Source organism: Temnothorax nylanderi, unplaced genomic scaffold (assembly GCF_030848795.1).
Source record: "Temnothorax nylanderi isolate EJ_2023f unplaced genomic scaffold, tnyl_v1.0 TNYL_tig0636_pilon, whole genome shotgun sequence".
NCBI classification, from domain to species: domain Eukaryota; kingdom Metazoa; phylum Arthropoda; class Insecta; order Hymenoptera; family Formicidae; genus Temnothorax; species Temnothorax nylanderi.
In genome coordinates, this window is record NW_027249698.1 from 54462 (window position 1) to 75863 (window position 21402).

Genomic DNA, 21402 nt, shown 5'->3' on the forward strand with positions numbered 1-21402 from the left:
ATGGTTGCGTGTGCGGAAATGCGAGCGAGTCTCGGGCGCAACAATGCTATATTCCTAATTAACATAGTACGATACAAATATGATATAAAAAGATTTTATAAATATAATTAAAAACGCTTTTTACTATTAAATATTTATAACAGTTTTGTAGAAGTTTTCTTTTAATTTTTTTTTTAATCAGCCTCTTTTAGTCTGGCCTACGTAAGAGGTATCGCAATTTCTACAACAAATTTTGTATGTAACATTATTATTTGCAAAAATTTTATTGGTAAAAGTTATAACTAGATATACCGATTACATTTTTTTAGTCTCTAGCATAGTTATTTATTATCGAAGCAGTTATAGCAAAGATACTTTATGGATCTGATATTTTTTGTATTTGATCGTATAACATCAACTTGTTCCACTCAAATAAGATTGTTACACAATCTCAGTTGATTTTTAGATGGACATTAGCTTTTAAATCTGTTTTTATTATAAATAAAATTAAAGTAATTTTGTGTTAGAGATTTCGTGATGTTGTCATCAAAATTTAAAACAAATTACGAAGTGTATACCAGATATTTGACTGTTCAAAATAAAGTGGACCACCCTATATATATGGGAGTTTTTATCAGCAGTAGACGTTTTTTTCCTATATTTAAGTCTTTTCAGTCTTCGGAGTGACGTCAAGGCAAACAGACATTCAATCTAAACAATTAGAAAAATGAGTGGTATTTATTTCTTAATCTCTGTATTAACTTTACATATCATAAACATATTGTTGCGCTCGCCGCGTCGCTCTATCACACACTCACACTCTCGCGCTCGCACTCCCGACGCTCGCGGAAATAAGGGAAAACACTGCGGATGTAAAGGAAAACAATCTCAATGTTTATTTACGTCGCGATACAGAAGAGCGTGGACACACGTCCGATCGGTCCAGCAGCTCCAGACAAAATCCATCAGCTGTTTCATTTAATCAATAAATCAATATTTAGCTCGTTACTAAGGACATGCGTTTCGCATCTTAAGGGGGTAGCCTGGAGTAACGGCTTCAAAAAATCGATTTTTTTTTGCTTAAATCGATAGTATTCTATCTCTAGAATACGCTCCCTAAGCCCTAAGCATGAATTTAGATTTAGATTTAGATCGTGCACAAAGCCTTGGACAACAGTATACCCACCCAGCACCTCTACACCCGGACGTAGCTAAAAGTATATTACCAATATACCAAGATTTGTCGAAGAAAGAGCTGCTCGAAAGGTGTTTGGGTGGGCATACCCAAAATGCGAACGAGAGTTTTAACTCTACTGTTTGGTGGTTTGCTTCAAAACACCTCCACTGCGGCCGGAAGATTATAGAGATTGCTGCTTACATAGCAGCTGGAATATTTAACGAAGGCTATCTGTCCGTGCTAAACATAATGTCAAACTTGGAAATAGTTATTGGGACAACATGCAGAGATTATGCCGACAAAATTAATAATAGCCGTACGACCTCGCAGAATCGTCGAAGCACCAGCATTACTCGCGCACTAAAAAATATAAATAAACAACGGCTGTTGGAGCAAAACGAGCTGCATGAAGAAGTTGAGGGGATACTATATGGAGCAGGAATAGCAGATTGACCAAAAAGTATAGGTAAATCAACAATAATAAGCTTTTATCAACGTTCTTTCTTGTTCGAAAACTTTAAACGCGTTTTTCTCAAAACCATGTTTTTGAAATTTGCGTACACGATAACTCAAAATATTCTTGATGGATCGAGTCCTTTTTTTTTTTTAATTAAAGGTAATTGAATTGCCTTGAACTTATACCTATAATATGTACTAAAAATGTTGTTTAAAAAAAGTTATAAACAAAAAAAAGTGCAAAATTCATGCAAAAAACAAAATTTTTTTTTCAAACCACCATTTTTAAAGTTCTTTATGATAAAAAAAATCTTTTTTTTGGTATAACTAGAAACTACACTCATAAACTTTACAAAAATCTTTGGTTTTTTAATTTCAGATCGTTCTACGGGATGCTAGAGTGTACGCAGTTGAGGAAGAATTTTCGAAACCACCTTCGTATTTAATTGCATAACTTTTGTGTACTTACATATATTTATTCAAAAAAATTAATTTGAACACTTTAATATGTACACAATAAATGGTGTTAGTTTCAAAAATATATATTAAATAGTTTCTTAAAAAAAACATCCAGAAAAAGCGCTTGTTTTTGGCGTTCTACTCCAGGCTACCCCCTTAACGGAAAGACTTTCCGTTGCACGCTTCAGCTCGGAGCCCGAAAAGCATACCGGGCGGCACGCACGCAACAATATCATAATAAAACATGGAAATTGAAGCGCGCAGAACACCGATACAAAGCTTTTACGCCAGACAGTAAATATTTATTACAGGTATTTTTAATATGAAAGTGCAATGTATGTAATAAAGTAAAATAACACTGTTTAACAAAAAATTACTTTTTTTTAAACAAAACTAATTGTTTCCAAATTGCAATCCCGTTTGCCAAATTGCTCTCTCACGTCACAATTTTCAGAAATTTGCAGTTAAATTTGCAAAAATAAACTATTTTAGTGTATTTTCGTAAGAAACAATTATTCTCTCGTTCTTGTGCTTAAAAAAATTTTTTGTTTGTTGAATAACGTTATTATAGTAACAACGCGAAAAATTGTACAGTAAAAGGTTAATTGTTAGAATACATAATTCAATTAATGCAAAACTGTTGTTTCTGCTAGTATCGCTCATTCTTTAAAAACTTTTTCGAAATACAAATATTATTAAATTTCTGCGAATTAGTAAAAAAAAATAATAAATATATTTTTCAGTTTCATCTACCGCTAATGAACTGCTCGTTGGATGAAATAACAACTTTTTAGGGGAAATAGGGATGACAGTGTCTATATCAAAAGGTTTTCATTTGATTTATGCTATGCAATCCTTAAGTCCCGGTAAATTTTGTTTTCGGTGATCTCACCGGAAATCTTTAATTACGAGCGCATGAGATGTCTTTCAATTCAGGTAATTATCACAGATATAATCGCCATGACGCAAAATCTCTTTTTTACGAGCAAAATTATTATTCCAATGAATTATTCAGATACATTCTTAATACATATTAATACATTCTCATCTGATCCACGCGTATTTGATAGCGATAAAAATAATTATTCTTAAATTATGATTGCCATGAAATTATTAGATATGCAAAACTATTTCAATGTAGCATACATAGTGTCAGAGTGCAGAGTTATAGCAAATACATATAGCATCAAAGTGGATGTTAAAATAAAATATTGCTCTGATTACACATTGTGAACATCAACGCATGATTATTTCGATACATGAAGAAACATTACATACGACTCAAATATCTTTAAATAGCTTTGTAGGAGAGACAAAGACATGTTAATTTATAATTTCGTATTGCCGGCCGGAGTTGTGAACGCTTATTGATACAGTCATGACGCGATGTGGATGTTTTTGATAGAAATAAAATTATTAAGAAAAAAAGTTTTTAAAAAAATTAACAGTTAGCCTTATGTAAGCGGGCATAAAAAAATAATTTAAAAAATCTAACTTCAAGCCTATTTCTAAAAATTTTAAATTAACATTTGGTCGAAATAAGCTTGGAGTTAGATTAATTTTTTATGCGGCGGAGCCTCTCCTCCGCCAACATAAGGCCAACTGTTAATTTTCTTTATAATTGTGTTTCTTCAAACTTCAACATAGACGCGTGCAACGTAAACGTGAAAAATTATAATAAACTTATAGTAAATTTTAATTATTTTCGTAAATTTTTTTATAGACAAAAATGTTTGTTTTTGCCTTTGCCGTCTTTTGGATTGTCTGGATCGTATTTACAATTATATGTACAATATGTACATAACTTTTACATGTTCATTTTATATGTATGTTTCATATGTTTTAGTTTCCTTTATATTGAACACCTTTAAGAAACTTCTTTCTAATGTTGTATATCTTGCCAAATATATAACTTAAAGTAACTTTTAGACAGATTTAGTTGTCGTCAACTGTTTGCTAAAAGTTGTTAACAAATAAATAAAGAATTTAGACCGTCATGTTATACAATCAAATTAGAATAAAACGTCATTTACGTCAGAGTCATTTACATCAGAGATGTGTATATATATACACATGTTTTTCAATCTTAATAAAATCTCTTCTCTCTCAATTCGCAATAAATTCTTTACTGTTATTTAGATAATCAACTTAATATCAAAGTTAAATCAAATCGATTTAATTAGGGGGGGGGGGGAGAAAGGAGATTTTACTACATTGTTGGAAAATTTTTATAGTTTTGTTAAAAAAGGTCCTTGTTAAAATTTTTGTGTAAAATAATCAACACATACATGTGTAGATTTAACATATGCCTGCTATGTATTGAACTTAACAAATTTAAAATGTAAAATTATTAAAATAATTATTAAAACAATCTTAACTTTAACATAAATGTTATGTTAATTGTACACATAACTAACCTCAAATTACGATCAGAATTACATTTCCTTTCTGTTGAAATATTTTAACATAGTATCGGTGTTACCATTTAACACATCCATATTATGTTAATCTAACACAAAAATTTGAGTGGACCGTTTGGGACATGTAATTTATGTTATATTTAACACAAATTTTCCAACAGTGTAGTCCAACGGAAACTATGTTATAAGTATGTGTATATATATGTATATATACGTTCACGAAAGCGATTGCAAAAGAGCTTCTTAAAGATGAAGGAGATTTATACCAATTGGAATATCTCGGCCTGCCATGTAAATAGATTTTTTATTAATTATAAGTATTATTTATAATATATTAGACCTTAGCAGATTTATTTTTATTTAAAAGTTTATTATTTTTAATCGCTTATACAATTATCCGCTCTGGATTACGGCATCGTAATTAATAAGTGCAATGTCAACTTTTTCTCATTATTATCAGAACAATGTTATTTTGAGCATTTTAAACGCTGTCTTCCAAAAAATGTGAATTATCAAGATTAAAGCTGAATAAGATGTATATTATCATACGCAAACGTATTTCTAATACACATTATGAACTTCAAAAGATATATTTCTATTACATGTAATTACGTGTAACTATTATTATGCTTACATTAAATAAATTAATACTAAAATAAAAATTTAATACAGAAATAATATTTTGCGATAGTAACAAAAAAACGATAATATGTAGTTATATTTGTACGCAAATTTCTGCGAATTAGTAAAAAGAAATAATAAACATATTTTTCAGTTTTATCTCTACCGCTAATGAACCGCTCGTCGGATGGAATAACAACTTTTTAGGGGAAATAAGGATGACAGTGTCTATATCAAATGGTTTTCAAAGATTTATGCTATGCAATCCTTACATCACTGTAAATTTTGTTTCCGGTGATCTCACCGGAAATCTTTAATTGCGAGCGCATAAGATGTCTTTCAATTCAGGTAATTATCACAGATATAATCGCAAAATCTCTTTTTTACGAGCAAAGTTATTATTCCAATGAATTATTCAGATATATTCTTAATACATATTAATACGTTCTCATCTGCTCCACGCGTATTTGATAGCGATAAAAATAATTATTCTTGAATTATGATTGCCATATGCAATTATTTGCTGTATTAGATATGCAAAACTATTTCAATATGGCATCCCAGGTAGCACATACACGTGTCAAAAATGTTTTATAAGAGTTTTACCGAAACGTTTTATAACCGATTTCTAGAAACGTTTCTCATGAGTAAAAATGTCCATTCGAAAAACGTTTAATGGAACGTTTCTTTTTCGATAAAATAACGTTTAAAAACCTATTATAGAAACGTTTTTTTAATGATAAAAAAATTTTTTAATTTCTACTTTTTACGTCTTTTGAACGTGTTTATGACGTCTTTGAGACATGCGTGAAAATGTTCTAGAAGCTTTATGGATATACCATCTATAGCGTCTATTCTTTTTCGAAGAAATTCCTGAACTGGTGCACATTCGTGCAATAAGTTAGAGTGAAACAAAATATACTTGTCTCACTCTAACTTAGGTATATTACAGTTATTACACTACTGATGTGCACCAGGAAGTTCTTCAAAACAGAACAAACATATAAATGTACTTTCAATGGCTACGTTCAGCAGAACGTTTATTTTGCAATTGTTGGAAGTTTTCTAAGCTCAGATTTGTCCGATGACAAATAGATTAAGACCGATAGGACAAAATTAATTTAAGTAAATAAGTGGATATATGTGCATGGATAAAATGATTTTATGTTGCGCATACAAGGCGATGGAGCTATTCCTGTGACAACGTTGAAGCGATGTAAAATTGTCTAAATAAGTAGGATCAGCAATTATTTAAAACATGAAGAAATTGGCTGGTAAAATTATTTTGTTAAGGGTCGACAGGAGTCATTTATTACTAGAATCGTAAAATCCGTATTACGGCCAAAATAATGAGAAAATAGCACTTTAACTATGATATTCGTAATCAGCATCGCCTTCAAGCTGCTACAGAGCGATTTTTTGGAAAAATAGTCAAAATAAAATTTTCGAGTTTTTATATAAAAACTTAAAAATTTTATTTTGACCATTTTTCCAAAAAATCGCTCTGTAGCAGCTTGAAGGCGATGCTGCTGATTACGAATATCATAGTTAAAGTGCGATTTTCTCATTATTTTGGCCGTAATACGGATTTTACGATTCTGGTAATAAATGACTCCTGTCGACCCTTAATCATTAGAAAGGCAATACGCTTTTTTATACTCATCAACAAAGATGACAATACTTTAGAAATCAGTCGTATTAGACATAAACGGTAAAGATTTATCTACAATAGCCGTAAGAGCAGCAAGACGTAAATAGTAGGGGAGAGTTGGCAATTACCGAGCCCCTAAGAACCGAAGCGTATATCTAAGCTCAGAAATGCTTCAAAAAAACAAACTGTGCAGTTTTAGATAGGTCATTTATTTGGCTATCCATATATCATAGCAATAATCTTGAAAGTTAAACACAAACTGAAATATTAATAATTTTTCAAAAAATGAGAAAACGCGGTATTATCAAACTGGTCTGATAATATCGTGACCAGGTCTGATAAAATCGTGCCCAGTTTAATAAAGCCGTACCTATAAAAATTACTCTGGCTTCAGCCAGTGACATGAAGTAGAACACAATAACAAAATGTTTTTTTTATATTTATGCATTAATATCGTCTAGTAGGTACCTACATATAAAAATAAGTGAATGCGTTAACAAATAACGATCATTATAAATTCAAATCAAAACTTAAGCAACGATCTTTTCTGTAAGCACCTTACATTGTAAACTAAACAGTCTTGGTAACTCTTAACACACAATTATCGTTATACCTATGAGTATTATACCTTGGGCGCGAAATTATCAAACTCAATCATTTCACTTTACAACCTTAAAATATATAGGAAAGAAACGCGTGTTTCTAAAATCACTTTGCAACCTAATTTTATAGTGTTTTAGCCTATCAAATCCGTCAAATTTATTTCTCTAATGTAAATATTATATTACTCACCTCTTATCGAAACTACCAGCAAAATTGCAACGAGCAAGCAGAGAAGCTTCCAGAGCGCACTGTGTTTACATGGACGGCCGGAACGCATTGACGGCGCATGCGGGTGGGGTATTTCGTGTTACTCTATGATATTAACATCATTGTAGGCGCGTAATACTAATAGTTATTGAGATAAACAATGGCGCGGAATTGTCAACCACGCGGTAATTGCCAACTCTCCCCTAAGCTATTGACTAATGGAATTTTTACAGTTCAAAAATAATCGACCATAGTTGGTCAATTTTTACTGCTTATGTCTTACGTCTTACAGCATACTCTTACGATATTGTAGAATGAACTTAATAAATGTCTCCTAATATTGGGTTAATTATTTATCTTAATTTTATTTCAATTTTTATTAAATTTTAATATAAATTTCAGACTTTACTGGATATGTTAGGCTCAAAGACCGGAAACGCTTATTGAGCGAAGAAACCGATCACAACGCGTTATGGACGCTTATTGATACAGCCATGGACGCGATGTGGATGTTTTTGATAGATATACAATTATAAAGAAAAAAAAATTATTAAGAAAATTAACAGAGTTAGCCTTATGTAGGCAAGCATAAAAAAATAATCTAACTTCAAGCCTAATTCTAAAATTAAAACTTTAAATTAACATTTGGTCGAAATAAGCTTGGAGTTAGATTAATTTTTTATGCGGCGGAGCCTCTCCCCCGGCAACATATAAGGCTAACTGTTAATTTTCTTTATAATTTTGTTTCTTTATAATTTTATTTTTATCACATCGCGTCATGGCTGCATCAATAAGCGTCCAGAACGCGTTGTGAGCGTTTTTGAAATTGCCACGATACGAACTTCGCGTTGTGGCCTTTTTGTGTATGCCAGAACACGCGTTATGATCAGTTCTTTCGCTTAGTGAGCGTTTTCGCCTGACATATATACAAGTACGCGCAAGTACTTAGGGCTAGTTAAAAACTTCTCGGATCTTATGTTCCTACAAATTATTTTGTTTTCAATTATCCGAGATGTAAGTATTTATATTTTTACAAGATTGCTGAATGTAGGCAAATTTGAAATATTTACTTAAACAATAATTCAAACTTCAACATAGACGTGAAACGTAAACGTAAAAAATTATAATAAACTTATAGTAAATTTTAATTATTTTCATAAATTTTTATAGACGAAATAACTGCTCGAAAAATATTTATATTTTAATATTTGTATAAACTACGTTATAAAACGCCATGCGTTGGACACAATAAACACTAACATAAAATAAATGTAAGATATACTGGGTAAGAAATGTATAAAAATAATTGTGCAAAATAGCCATATAAATAATTTATTATGAATTAACCGTTGCGGAATATCTGTTACAATCCTACAAAGTTAATTATGTTAAAAATTTGTCATAATCTAAGAACAATAGTAATATTAATAATTACAATTATATAAATATTACAAGAAAAGTGACAAGGTTAGGAACACAAATAAATTATAAATAATACGTAAAAATATAACTTTTACAATATAGATGATATGTGATTAAAAATAAATACACAGTTGAAAAATTTGTCTTAAATCTATATATATAAGTCACGTCCGTCTGTCTGTCTGTCTGTATGTACGCGAACTACTCATTCGTTAGTGGACCAAATTTTTACCAAAAGTATATGAAATAGGGGTAGAATTTTCCGGGGATGAAAATGTCGTGGTTAATTTTTCGTTACCGATCTTTTTGAAAACCGGTTCTGAAATTTTTTCAAATTTTATAAGAATTAATTGACCAAATCTCAAAGAATTGTATATGAAGTAAGGGTAGAATTTCCTGGGAAGTGCCATAAAGTGTATTGTTTTTTGTTGCCGATTTTCTGGAAACCGGTTTTTCTAATTTTTCTAATTTTTCGGGAAATAATTCACTGAATCGCAAAGAATTATAGATCAAACAGGGGTAGAATTTTCCGGGGAGTGCTATAAAGTGTATAATTTTTCGTTACCGATTTTTTTGGAAACCGGTACGGTTTCTAATTTTTTTAATTTTTCTAATTTTTTGGGAAATAAATGACCGAATTTCAAAGAGAGAGAGAGAGAGAGAGAGAGAGAGAGAGAGAGAGAGAGAGAGAGAGAGAGAGAGAGAGAGAGAGAGAGAGAGAGAGAGAGAGAGAGAGAGAGAGAGAGAGAGAGAGAGAGAGAGAGAGAGAGAGAGAGAGAGAGAAAATCTGTTTTTTCTCTAAAGCAATGTGCAATCTATATCTAATTTTATTAAATTTTTCAGTTTTTTCTACCCCTATTTCATATATAATTAATTAAGATTTAGTTAATTAGTTCTAGAGTTACAGATGTTTGAAATTTCGGAGAATCCGTACATAAATAGAACCCTGATAAAGTTTGATCTAATTAACTAATTTTCGATCTATTTCTAATTCTATTATATTTTTCAGTTTTTTCTACCCTTATTTCATATATAATTCGTTAAAATTTGGTTAATTAGTTTTTGAGTTATAGAAATTTCAGTAAACTTGACTGTTTTTTTTAACAGAAATTTTAAAGAATTATTGAGAATCCGTACATAAATAGAACCTTGATAAAGTTTGATCTAATTAACTAATTTTCGATCTATTTCTAATTCTATTATATTTTTCAGTTTTTTTTACCCCTATTTCATATATAATTCGTTAAAATTTGGTTAATTAGTTTTTGAGTTATAGAAATTTCAGTAAACTTGACTGTTTTTTTTAACAGAAATTTTAAAGAATTATTGATTAATTAACCAAATTTTTTTAAAAATGTCTGTGGTTGCTCTAACTTCTGCAAATATTGAGATATCGGGCTGTTTTTTTTTAATCGATAGAGTATCGTTTAAAGAAGGTTGGTATTGAATTTGGCAATGATCGGTAAATGGGTTCTTTTTTAAAAAATTTTTGAATTTTTTTTTAAATGTCCGTGGTTGCTTTAACTTTTTTAGGAAATTTTGAGATTGCTCGCTCGCATCTTTGTACAGCGACCGTTCAAGAAAAACAACTCGAAAAAGAGATTGAATTTTGAATGTGAGAAGCCGATTAGCTTGAAACTTGGTGACATTTATGAGTATATGTTCGGCTCAGAAAATTGGAGACTACATCTCGACTACATCTCGATACAATTGAAATTCCTCAGAATTTTATATCAAAAGAATCTCTTATTGCTGAAATTTTTGGTGATAGAATCACCATGGAACAGATTAAAGAAAATTCAGATCGAACGATTCTTTGTCCTAAGAATGAGGATACATTCAAAATTAATGACGAAATTCTTTGTCTAATGGAAGGAGAAGAAAAAGAGTATCTCTCAATTGACTTTATTGTAAGTGATGATCCACAAGAGCAATTGAATTTTCCAACTGAGTTTTTAAACTCTCTGACACCTTCTGGATTGCCAGTTCATCGACTTAAAATAAAAGTCAGTGCTATAATAATCCTATTAAGAAATTTAAATACTAAAAAAGGACTCTGTAATGGTACAAGATTTATTGTTACTAATTTGAAAAATAATTCAATTTATGCAGAGGTTTTAACTGGTCCTGCTCGAGGACAGATTGTCTTTATTCCAAGGATAGATTTAATTACAAGTGATTTGGAACTGCCATTTAAGTTTAAACGAAGACAGTTTCCTATTCGAGTGTCATTTGCTATGACAATCAATAAATCACAAGGACAAAGTTTAGAAAAAGTTGGGATTTATTTGCCACATCCTGTATTTGCTCATGGTCAACTTTATGTGGCATTTTCTAGAGCAACCAGAAAGGAAAGTGTAAAAATTAAGATTGATGAATTAAGCAATCAAGGACATCTAATAGAAGGAAGTACAAAATGTTTTACAAAAAATGTAATATACAAAGAAATTTTATAAATTGAAAAATTATAAAATTGTATAAATGAATAATATAATAATTAAAATGTTAATAAAATATATATTTAAAAATTTTTAAATAAATTACATGAAAAATTATAAATATTAAAATTGTAAAAGTAATTTTACAAATAATAATTAATTTTTAGTATGAGTGTAAGTGTGCAATCGGTGCACACTTAAAATGTGCCCGCGAAGCGCGGGCCGAAACGCTAGTTTAACATAAATCACATGTCTCAAACAATCTACTCAAATTTTTGTGTTAATTTAACATAATATGGATGTGTTAAATGGTAACATTGATACTATGTTAATATTTCAACAAAAAAAGAAATGTAATTTTGATCATAATTTGAAGTTGTACATTTGACATAACTTTTATAATGAAATTAACACATAAGAAATGTTTTTTTTTACATTTTACAAATGTAACAAATCAAAAAGAATGTTGTTTTTAATCTTATAGAGTAAAATCAATATTCTTTTTCAGTAAATTTTAACACATTTAATAAATATGTACAAAATTGTATTATTTTAATAATTTTACATTCTATATTTGTTAAGTTTAGTTAACATAGCAGACATGTGTTAAATTTACACATGAATATGTTGAATATTTAACACAAAAACTTTAACCAGCAGATTTTTTCACAAAAGCACACAAATTTTCCAACTGTGTAAATATAATACAAAGAGACACTTAAACTTAAGATAAAGAATTAGTCGCGCTACAATTATATTTTTTGTTATTTGTAATTTATTTTTGTAGTTTATATTTGTAGTTTATTTTTGTAGTTAGAATAGCGCATATTATGAGTCCCAGATTTCTTTCAGCAATCACAGTTTACTGAATTCTACGTGACAGTTTCTTCCCTACCCAAATGGAAAAAAGAGGAAAAATGGGTCATTCACAACATCTAATTTGTCACAGGTATACTACCATTAAATATTATAATTTATTCTTGCCTTAGCATTTTATCTTATAATGTAACATAATGTTTAGTTGAGCAAAATTAGCATGCAATAATGTCCTACTTTTGAACGATTAGAATTAATACTACAATAATTATTTAGATTAACGTTTCCCTCTCCAATAACTTTAACCTTGACATATATGTATCACTCTAAGCAACGTACAAAAGGTTTTAGCCATGGAGTGGTTCTCTGGATAGCATTGTACGGTTCGGGTTTTCAACTTTTCACGCTAACCAAGGTCCATCACGATCCGTCCCTCCACTCCTCCCCCGCCTATATGTGTCTGTCTATACACACAAATCAACAAATTACTTTCCTTAGTATTGAGACAAACTGTTATATTCTTTAGTTACATTTGTTAAGAACTTTTTAACAAACAATAAGCGACGACTAAAACTTGTCATACGTTATTCAGAGTGATACACTTGACAACATATGTCAAGGTTAAAGTCATTGGAGGAGAGTACGTTAATCTAAATAATTACTAATATATCAGAATAGATACATGTAGAATGCATATGTGTAAATATACATATATGCATTCTACATATATTAGTATTTGTGTGTACATGACACATATATACATTTTATGGTATTTATAGTAGTTATATATGTATGTTATAAATATGCTTAATAGAATTTAATGATAAGTACGTATAATATTTTGATATATACAACTTACCATATCAAGCAACGTTGCATTATATATGATTAATGATATTGATTAATGCTGCAGTGGTACTGATTTCTCTAAAACCAAAACATATTTACAATTAGTACATATCATAATTTGCCACAATTATAGATAGAATATTTATGGAAAAATTATTATTACGATGGTTTGATGTAATTAAAGAATGATAATATTTTTTCAAGATCGACTTCGTTCTTAGCATGATTTGCAATAATAAAATGGAAAATATTAATCCTGATGTTGATGGTTGCATTTTGTCTTGATTCCACAAAATTATTATAGTAAAGAAAGTAAAATATCAGACGCATAATATAGTCATCTTGAGAACAAGGAAGAAATTCCCAATATTTTTTGCCACCAATGTCTGACGATAATTCTGCAAGACGTAATGTGTTCGAATCCGCAGCCAAAAAACCTCTATAGTATGTCCATTTCTTCCACTCTGGTAAAATTCTACGGTTTTAAAAGAATAATAAGAGCATTTATAAGAATGGCGTATTGTTATCGTGCGTAAAAAACAATAATTTTTAAGAAACTTTATTTATACAGAAAAATTATAATACTTGTTTGATTCAGGATGTACTAAATGTTGTTATAACTTAAATTTAGCCTTTTGTAGGCACTCAGACAATTCGACTATACACGCTCATTTTGCGATCTCCTGTCTTAAACATTTAGTGAAGTCGTTTTCCATTGGACGATCGTCAACTCCTAGTATCTCCAGAAGCTTAATTAATATTTCTCTCATTGTTTCCTAAAATTATGTGAATTTTTTAATGTTTAGACTGGTATCGTCTTAAACTTCTTTCAGCACAACTTTTCTACGCTTAGTATCGGAAAAATAATTCTAGGTTTAATGCTGTACAAATAATGTATAACGTTCAAATCATAATGTCGGGATAATAGTTTGATTCGAAACTGATATTTTCTCTTGTAATTAAATTATGAAGAATTGTAATAGAATCTCTTTAATCGTATATATCACATTTGAAAATTACCTAACAATTGTCGATATATATAAGTAAATATCAAACATTCTCTGTATTAATTAATTATTATGTGTGCTTAATTAATTAATGTATTTATTAATTTATATCTGATATTTATATCTGTTGCTCGTCACCTTAACATGTATAAAATTAATTTTCTCTTTTGCCAGTGGAAGCACACTCGATATATATTCAAACACTTTGAGCATAGAATACCATGCTACGTAATCTGTCTCTCGCGCTAAGTATTTTGCGAGTCCCCAGAATACAGATTCATTAATCTGACGTGTAAGTAAGAAATGAAACGCGTCATCAATCACTTTAGCACGATTGATAACACTTATATTTTTATATTCTCCAGAATTTAGGTACTGCGAAATTTTGCGCAAGTTTTCCAATTCATAATAGACGCGATAATATCCTGTTGTATAACAGAAGAAATTTAACTGATAATTATATATATATTCACGTAGTTAAATATATGTAAATAATATTGTAGTTAGTGTACTACAATATTCACATATATTTGGGGTATTTGTTGGACATTTATATAAGAGACATACGATTATAATAAAAAGTATTCGGTTTCGGAAAATGATCACAAGGATTGTGATATTTTTCGATGCCGATATAATAACTTCTTTATAATTTAATATTCACCAGCTTGCTGAATGTCGACCATTATCCAACCATCTGTTGCAGTATGTTTCTTATACGAAGACGGATTAAGCACTGTTAGCAGTGTTAGCCATATTTTATCGGCATATTTTATGGAGAACTTTGTCATTAGACTTATGGGTATCCACCATTCACCGTAACTATGACTCGATGCATTGAATTGCGTCAACCCTCCTTTAAAAGAGTCCTCTTGTGTTCAGTTTATAACAGGATAATATGTTTGTATATTATCCAATAAAAAAAATTACTCTCCATGTAATATTTAGACCCTAATGAATGATTAGCTAAACGTTCTTGTGTAGACCAAAGTTCTTTGAGAGTCAGTGAGCTAGACATGATAGAATTAAAAATTTATCGTTATTGACAGTAAAGAATGGAATGCAGTTATATATGTGAAAAATGATGGAATAGATAGGAAATTATGAAAAAAATAAAGATATAAAGAATTTAATAAATGGGCTGATAAAAAGTAAAAAGGAAGATATAGTTAACATAAAAAGTATGTAAGTAAAGAATAAGAGAAATAAGCACGAAAGACAAATATTTAAATATAAACCTATTTATATATAAATAGGTACCTATATTTAAATATAGGTATATACACCAAGTAATGCAAAAAAGCAGTACATAGATTTTATGGAAATATGACAAATACTGTACTTACTGTATATATGTCTGTATTTGTTTGTATTACTCACTTATTGTGCAGACATGTGCGGACACTTTCTTGAAACACCTTATCAGTAATTTCATTTTGGAGCATTCGCAAAACAATGATTACTATAATCATAAATGAGTAAATTGCAATTGAATTTGTTTAATCTGAATGTCCTTCTTACATTAATTTTTGATAATATATGCATTTTTGTAATTTTTTTAGAAATAGAGGCTGTAGCCAAATATGTAAATATTAATGAATTCTTACCTTTCATGTAACGGGGAGAACTAAAAGTTGAATTAATCTTCGACAGATTATGAATTTGTGGAGGATTTATATCAAAATGATAATCCAACTGAAGAGATTTGTACTGACTCTGAACTATGAATAAGTCCATTATCTGAGAATTATTAAAAACCTAAAAACAAATTTTGTAATTACATAAAGACTGGATTACATACTTTTATTGTGGTTTAATGCTGCTATGCTCATTATTGCAATCTAAGTTTTGTTATTTTAATAAAACAGTTTATAATTCATATAAAATTATAAAAAAGCGATATGACTGCAAGATATTAAATATTTGTTAATATTATTTGTAAGAGGTTATTTTGATGTTTATGTATTATCTCACGCTCATACAGTGTCTGTTTGAATTTTGTTTCTTACTACGGATTTTCGAAGAGTATAAAACATAATCTATTCTCTGATCTTATGGACGACAATTACATAAATATTGCATTGGACATGTTTACATTCTAGTTAAATGTTGCTACGCTCATATTGTCATAAATGTTTCTTTTTTGTTTTTTATAACTCATATTACAAGTAAACATAATTATTATAATGAAATGCTACACAATTAGAAGATTAGATATTGTCAAAGATATAGGTAACAAAGTCTTCTTCCAGAATCTTGATATTATCCTGCGTTTAACGTACATGAAATTATTAGCTCTTTTTCTTATATTATAAATTTTCTAAAAGTATATGAAACAAAATTTATCGGTATTCTGGGCTTACGGAATAAAAACAACTTAAAGAATTTTTAAATAAATCTATGACATTTTTGTGTTTTTGGAAATAAAAAATTACCTTAACGACAGCTTTTTCTCCGAATATAGCAAGACCGTCGTGTAACCAAAAATGAGACCACAAAGTTGGGCTGAATAGCTAAACAAACCATTGATATGCTATTTTTGGTGTTATAGAACGTGCGATTTCTATTTTGCGCATAATCGGATCTAATTCATCCTCATCATAGATAAGATCTGCTTCCCTGATAATTATTACATAAATGCTCTTATTTGTAAAATCTGTCTTTATTTAGAATATATTGTTATAATTTACTGTACATACGTCGTCTAATATCTGAAATTATGTGTTACCTGCGAAAGACAAGTCCCCATTTCGACATGCCGTTGTGTGGAAAATTTGGAATTGCAAAATAATCCATTTTTGGAATCTTTGTTCCATTAAATTCAGATTCCAAATGCAACGTGATATTCTCTATAACTCGTTTAGCGTATGTTATTGACTGCATTCTTGAGCACGTTTTGCACCATAAAGTGATGTTTTCGTTAATGCGAATATGAGGGAAATTAGTCAAAATAATCGAAACTTGATAAATGGATATTGGAGGAGTAGTATGAAAGTGTGTCATCATTAAACCATCGTCATCTATATAATAATCTAGTATCGGCATGTTCGATATAGCCGTAAAATTATGATGATGCTTTATGGAAATGTTAAACGTAGTCTTTAAGTACGGATCATCCCAACAGGGAAACAATCGTCGAGCTCCTTCCATTTCAATATATGGTGCTACCAACCATCTAGAACAATATAATAATTTTTATAATTACCTTAAATAATATATGATGTAATAAAAAATTTTAATTATTGTAGATTTAAATAATTTCATCGACAATTCAAGTAGGATTGTACAGCTCTCTAGCATAAAGATATAATTAATTAAATGTTTTAATTATATTGCTTACAGGGTCTTACTGTTAGGATAAGTCTTACAATATGTCACGAAAATGGGTTCTGAAGAACAATATAGAATGTTTACATCATAGATTTTTGTACAAATATGTATAATATATCAACATTTACGTACATCGTGTTCTCTTCTTTGTTTATGTAGGAACTTCTGACCAAGGTTTCTGCTTTATTATCAGTAATCCAACTGTGAAATTTGAATTTTAAAGTGTAACGCCCAGGATATAGCAAAGCGTCGAAATAAAGGTCTACATATTCTCTTTTAAAATTAGATGTAAATTTCGCAGGTAGGGTTATGTGGGGTGATGTGCAACACTTTCACGCGTTGCTCGGAAAACATATCCAAAAATCAAATTCTTGAATATATCATGGCTGTATAATGTAGAGGAAGGAAAATACTAAAATTCTGCGTGATTAGATTTTCAAAATTTTAAATTTTTCCTAAAAATTTTTCGAGTTTTCAAAAACGTCTGTTTTAGCATTTTCAAATTTTCTTGGGGTGATGTGCAACACAGGTAAAATTAAGGTAAAAAATGCATGAATATTGACATCAATCGACTTAAATGTTAAATTTGGGGTTCTTAAATACAAATTAATCGAAATCTGGTGAACAAAAAATTTCACTGTGTTGTAATCGACCTGAAAAAAAAATTATTTTTTATTTGATTTCTTATTTATTTATCGCTTAAAAATTAATATAATGAAAGGAAAAACGCAAAAAACTTTATTTTTCATCATCTGAATCGCAGTTGTCACAAGTAAAATAGTTGCGACCTTGCATGTCGACACATTTCACATCATGTTGCACATCACCCCAAACACGCTATTTTGCGCGGACTGGCATGACACCAACACAATGTAAGAAAATCACAAAATCGCTTTGGATTATCAAAAGTACTTGAAAAACTAACAATATAAAAATATTTACCTATAAGATGACTAAAACCAATTCACGAAATCACTATGAATGTGAAAAGCAAAAATTACATTCAGCTCGAGAAATTTAACTCGCTTTTCGTACAGCAAACCAGGGTGCGTGCTATCTCGCGAGTTATTTATCTAAAACAAGGTACTGTCAACACAAACAGATGGCAGTATGCGGTTCTGCCAAATGTCGACATGCAGACCAGGAATCGGAAACGTTGCACATCACCCCATGTTGCACATCACCCCACACAACCCTATATAAACTGTACCATTGTTGTCAATCAATATAATTTTTCCCAAATGCTTAACCAGGTTTGATGTATGGAGTTTTATATTTTGCGTAGAATATGAGATATTGATGGCTATACTGGATTCACCGTAAAGATGAAAACTGCCATATTGTTGTTCTATATTTCACGGGTGTGCCATATTGGAATCATATTTTTCGAGACTTAGATGTAGTTCTATATCATAGTGCACCGGGACCATATCAAACGGTAATTGGAATTGTTTTGGAATGCTTAGAATTATTTAGCTTCTCACCGGTAATGATAGCTATTGTGGTAATCAATATTAAGCTGCTACTTATTTGTGCCAGATTCATATTGAAGCAATTTCTATTCCAATTACCTGCCGGAACATTTTTAGTAAAGAGAGAATCGACTAATGCTAACGCACTTAGCACCTAGTTATCTATGCTTAGAGACCATTGGAATTATTGCATGAGAAATCATTACTGAAACATAGCTATTGCACGTACACTTGTTCTAACTAACAAAATAACATTGTCAATTTTAATTATATATATGTTTTATATTGTGACGGTTGTGTTTATTATATTATTACAACGATTATACTCATCAATATAGTATCTGTATATATTATGAATGCGATTTCTCATAGATTTCGAAACCGTTCAGAATACGTTTTTAAAAAATGCAGATTTATACAGGTCGGAAATAAATTCTTTGATTGCAAAGAAAATAATAATAAAGACGAAAAGTTATTTTAAAGATTTTTGTAAGCAATAATTGTGTTGTAATATATATGCTGAAAAAATCTCCGAAGAATTTTCGATAAATTATTTCTCTCTATTAGTTCTCCCTAATATATAAATCTTTTCGATAAATTAATTTTGTTAATGATGGGAAAAATATTACGGGTTCAATATATTAGGTCTTGTATAATGTAAAAATACATGAAATATTGAAATAAAATAGTTATATCATATGTATATCGTTAATATATGTATAATTTATTTTTATGTTTCTAGTTTTAAAAAATCTCATCAACTTTTTAACAAAAAAAGTTTCAAGTGCAAAAGATTAATTGACAAGCATAAGCTTATAGGACGGTCGGTGAGGGGGGAGGGGATAAATGTACGCAAGCCGCGTAATATATGCAACGTACAATCTATTTATTATTTACAACAACGTAGCAATGTTACGTAAAACCACATCGCGCTTCGTCTAACGACAGGTCGCTTATCACACAGTTTTAAAAAATGGCGCGCGGTCGTGCCGTTCCGGGCCAGTCGGCGGCCGCCGAACGCGACCGAACGCGACCGAATGGTTACGCGCCCTCCGCGAGTACGAAAGTGTAACGGAACGGACCGGGACCGGGACTGCCGGGAGCCGGGAGCAGCCGGAAGTCGCCGCGCAACGCATAAACGCGAATCTGTTTTCGCGAATCGTCGTTCATCCGACGGACGATCGCTCGAATCAGCCGATCCTTCTGGTAAGTAATCTCGACGATATCCAAGGCTGTCGGCGCGAGTAATCTGTGCGCATATTTTTTCACAACACCTCCACGGAAAGTTCGACTTTCCATGCCTGTAGAGAGGGGCGAAAGTGGCCAATTTCACGCCAAGGCGGCATAGCGGGCGGAAAGTAACCATTTTCCTCCCTAGGGAAGAAAATTGATACTTTCCGCCCGCTATGCCGGATGGAAAGTATCAATTTTCTTCCCTAGGGAGGAAAGTAAGCCCTGGCGTGAAATGGCCACTCTCGCCCCTCTCTAGGCATGGAAGTCGAACTTTCCGTAAAAGTGTTGTGAAAAATATCATGTGCACCTCGGGTCAAAAGCTTTTTCAGACTCGTGTGATTTGCCGCTGAAAAACGCTGCTTTCTCCCCTTGGTGTACAATATACTATTACACGTATTTCCATCTTTTGCAGCTGCGTTTCGACAGCGCCTTTTTCCCCGACTAACCGTGCGAACGACGCAACCGTACTCCGGGGCTGCAATTACGTCCCGTCGAGTAACGAGCTCGATCGTCAGGCACCCAGGGTGAGTCTTACGAAGCTTCTTTTTATCAGCTTTGAACGCCGAAACTGGAATCGATCCGTATCGATCAAGTCACGTAAATCAGATACACGGCAATACAAATGGCGGTGACGCGACGGCGCGCCGTGATCACCAACTTTCGCAAAATCGCTGCAACATGTATCGAATACGGCGGTCTCTAAGAAGCAGTCACGATAACCGCGTAGGTATCTCACAAACATAACGTACGAAAAAAATCACGAGATGATATTTTGAAGATGTTGCTTCGTAATATATAACAATAAGTTCCTCCGAGCAACTCGGAGTAAATTACTTCCGAGCGAAAGATAGCGAAGGATTCAAATTTTATGCAATTAGAAATCTAAACTCTTTGAAAATTAAGTTTTATGCAAGTAAGCGGATAGATTTTATTTCAAACGAAATTTTAATTATGTATTCCGGAAAAAATGTTTATATAAAATTATATATACATAAAATATGTGTTTATATATTTTGTTAATAATCTCTGTTTGTACATATAAAAAAATAATACTAGAGTAATTGAAAAATAGTTTTAAAATTATTTTTGCATTGTTTCTTTTATAAAAAGTAAAATTGCGATTAGATTATATAATATTTTGTATATATAATTATATATAATTACATTTTATATATATACGATTATCACATTTATATATAATTATATATTTTTTTTTCTCTTTTTGGCAAACTTAACTTTTTGTAAAAAACACAATGCGAAAA

General features: G+C 30.8%; 2 long non-coding RNA genes across 3 annotated transcripts; one reads left to right on the forward strand and one right to left on the reverse strand.

The window, feature by feature from the left end:
• Positions 1-5307: 5307 nt before the first annotated feature.
• Positions 5308-13358, forward strand: LOC139784495 (uncharacterized). The gene is made up of 2 exons (XR_011721579.1): positions 5308-5460; positions 12286-13358. It is a non-coding gene; the product is annotated as an uncharacterized lncRNA (long non-coding RNA).
• LOC139784494 (uncharacterized) lies at positions 13012-16715 on the reverse strand. 2 transcript variants are annotated; one of them, XR_011721578.1, is made up of 7 exons: positions 16541-16715; positions 15713-15863; positions 15486-15567; positions 14770-15115; positions 13684-13874; positions 13262-13573; positions 13015-13176 (listed from the first exon to the last, which is right to left on the reverse strand). It is a non-coding gene; the product is annotated as an uncharacterized lncRNA (long non-coding RNA). The 2 variants fall into 2 exon arrangements; XR_011721577.1 differs by having other exon boundaries at positions 13012-13573.
• Positions 16716-21402: the final 4687 nt, after the last annotated feature.